At 36.9% G+C, this 3,540-nt stretch overlaps 1 pseudogene; it reads left to right on the top strand.

Moving 5' to 3' along the window:
- The first annotated feature begins 499 nt into the window (after positions 1–499).
- Positions 500–996, top strand: LOC121146759 (annotated as a pseudogene).
- Positions 997–3,540: the final 2,544 nt, after the last annotated feature.

The raw sequence follows: 3,540 nt of genomic DNA on the forward strand, positions 1-3,540 counted from the left end.
TGGGACCTGCAGCCATGTGGGAGACCTGGAGGAAGCTCCTGGCTCCTGCATTCAGGTCATATTGGCCCGGCTCCAGCTGTTGTCCCCATTTGGGGAGTGGAATCAGAAGATGGAGGATCTTTCTGTATCTCCTTTTCTCTGCAAAATCTGACTTTCTAATAAAAACAAATAAATCTTTAAAAAAAACTTTGTAACTCAATCACCCTTTTTCACTATTTTACATTGAATATATCTCTATGTTGATAGATGTATTTAGGGGGCTTCATCTTGAGTAATTACACAGTTCTCCACTGGTGAATATATCATAATTAACTTCACACACATATCCATCCATATATGGATTTAAGAATTTTATATGAAGTTCATATCTGAGTGGGCTGGCAGACTGACTCCTCGAGGCCCAGGGTAACGCTACTGGTTTGAGAGTGGTTGTTAGCGTAAGTTCTCCTTTGTAGCTTCCTGTCACTGCCTGATTCCTGCATCCTTGTCAGCTGAGGCCATGTCTGGTGATGCTGCCATGCAACAGGCAGCTGAGTGTGCCCCTGAGAAGGTGAAGAAAATTGAAAAGAAATTAGAAGAAAATCCATATGACATTGATGCTTCGACCATTCTCATTCCAGAGGCACAGGCTTAGTGACGTAAGATTACGTTTCCTTCTCTATGGGTCCAATCACACTACTTGCTTCTACAGTCAATAACATTTTTATAATCTTAACATTGCAAATGTTGTTTATTGGTTTTAATTTAGAATCAACCTATAGAAAAAGCATGGAAGACTAATGTACGCCTTGTTACCCAAGTCCCCCAGTTCTGGCAAATACTGGAAACTGTACATTGAAGCAGAGGTTAATATTTTGTTTTATCTTTTCTTACATGCAATCTGATGGGAATTACAGCATACATTATAGTACTAAAAAACAATTTAGGAACATAGCACAAATAAGACAAGGAGGATTTAAATGTCTTTATTTTTGTAAAAGAGGTATGAAGGAGTAACTAAAATGCATTTTTGAAATTTGGGTCTTTTAAAAGCTGATGATTGTTGCATTTTGCAGTTGCAACAACATTAAAACAGCTAAAATGGTAAAAAAAAAGAATTTTATATGAACACTTTACTATGATCGCAAAATTTAGAAAGCAGGTTATAAAGATACCATTAATACTATACAATTCATTCTTTTTTAAAGATTTATTTATTTTTAATTTTTATGGGAAAGGGGGATATACAGAAAGGAGGAGAGACAGAAGAAAGATCTTCCACCCATTGAGCCACTTCCCTAGTGGCTGCAACGGCTGGAGCTATGCAGACCCGAAGCCAGGAGCCCGGAACCTCCTCTGGGTCTCCCACACAGGTGCAGGCTCCCAAAGCTTTGGCCATCCTCCCAGGCCACAAACATGAAGCTAGATGGGGAGAGGGGCTGCCAAGACTAGAACCAGCATCTATATGGGATCTCAGCGCGTGAAGGCAAGGACTTCAGTCACTAGGCTACCACATTGGGCCCTACAGAGTTCATTCTTATGACTGCAAAATGGCAGAACACCCTCCAAGAATTTTAACAATATCCTTAAACATTTTTATGACCAATAAAATGCCCACTTAAATGACATATCATAGCTAGTCTACTATTTAAATAATCTTTTGAAAAGAGATTTATTTATTTATTTGAAAGAGTTAGAGAGAGAGAGAGGCAGAGAAACAGAACTTGCATCTGTTGTTTCACTCCCCAGGTGCCTACAACAACCAGAGCTGAGCCAGAAGCCCATTCAGATCTTCCACATGGATGGCAGGGTCCCAAACACTTGTGCCATCTTTTACTTCTTTCCATAAGTCATAAGCAGGGAGCTAAAAAAAAAAATAAAAGAGCAACCAGGACACAAGCTGGGGCCCATAAGGGATGCTATTGTTACAGGCAGTGGCAATATCTGCCATGCCACAAGACTGGTCTTGTAAATGACCTAATTTTATGCCAATTTCCAAATCCATATCATTGAGTAACCTATGTATTAGTTACATACTCACTATTCTCAAGGCTTTACAAAGTATACATAGCAATAGAATCATGTAGATATAGAATTGCACCTAGGGAAAATGTTATGACAGCCTATAAGTTACCTTATTGCTAGCTAACAAATTATCCCAAAATGTAGTGGCGTGAGGTGCCATTGATTATTACCCAGTTTTTGAGGGTAAGAAATCCAGTCTCAGCTCTGCCAGGCATCCAGACTGTTTTGCTATGAGATGCCATGGAGTCTTGGGCCACTTTTACATTTATTCCACCTGCTGTTGACAGGGGGTCAATTTCTCAGAGGTTGTTGCAGTAAGATTCTCTTTCTCCCCTGTTGAATGTCTAAAGGGTGTCTCAGAACATGGCAGATTATTTCATTAAAGATAAACAGGAGGGGAAAAGAGAATAAGTAGAAGTTAGACAAAGGTAGCAGTCATTTACAGAAAGGTTGCCATATTTAGCAAATATGAATTCAGGCTATCCAACGCAGCACTAATAGAGAGGTATATAGCTGTAAATGCATACATTATAAGACAAGAAAGATCGCAAATCAGTAACTTAACTTCATGTCTTAAAAGACAGTAAAAGACAAATAAAACCAAAAAATAGCAGAAGGAAAAAAAAAAACAATAAAGATTAGACCAAAGAAAACTGGATTAGGGAAAATCAGCCAAATCAAGACTTAATTCCTCAAACAAATTAACAAACTTAAAATTTTTTTGATAGGTTAACCAAAGACAACAAGAAACATGACTCAAATTAAATTTTAAAAGGAATAGTTAGCCAACTTTACATAAATAAAAATGATTATACAATATTATAATATTTGTATGACAAAAACTCTATAACCTGGATGAAATCCATAACACCTGGAAACACAGCAAGAATAATAAAGAAATAAAGCATTGGAACAGATCAATAACTAGAAGGAGATTGAACAAATTATCAATACATTTCAATACAGAAAATCCAGAAACAGATGCCTTTATTGTTGTTTTCTATCAAATATTTTTTTTAAAATAATAAATATCAACCTTCCTTAAGCACTTTCAAGAACTAAAGAGATGGGAAACACGTCAAAGTTCATTCTGCAAGGACAGTATCATACTATCAAAGCCAGACAAAGATACTGTGAGAAAAGAAATATGTGAAACTCAACAACAAATGTAAGCAAATGGAATCCATTATGCACAATGGTTAACTGAAATTTATCCCTGTAGTTCAAGAATGGTTTAACAGAAAAAACAATCAAGATACAAGACCATATTAACCAAATAAGAGGGGAAAAAAAAAACACATGATCATCTTCACTGATGTAGGAAAGGTATAGCTTCCTATTTTTCATAAGACTTTGAACAAAATAAAAGCAGAGTGAACTCAACATAGCACAAAAAAGCCCACAGCTAACATCACGTTCAGTGGTGAAAACTTTTCACCTAGGATCTTGTCCACGATGATGACTTCTATTCAGTACACTGTCACAAGTGTTAAACAAAACAGTCGGGCAAGAAAAGTCAGTAAGAAGCATCCAAAT

Source organism: Ochotona curzoniae, unplaced genomic scaffold (genome assembly GCF_017591425.1).
Source record: "Ochotona curzoniae isolate NIBS_2020 unplaced genomic scaffold, NIBS_Ocur_1.0 scaffold_4505, whole genome shotgun sequence".
In the NCBI taxonomy this organism is placed as follows: domain Eukaryota; kingdom Metazoa; phylum Chordata; class Mammalia; order Lagomorpha; family Ochotonidae; genus Ochotona; species Ochotona curzoniae.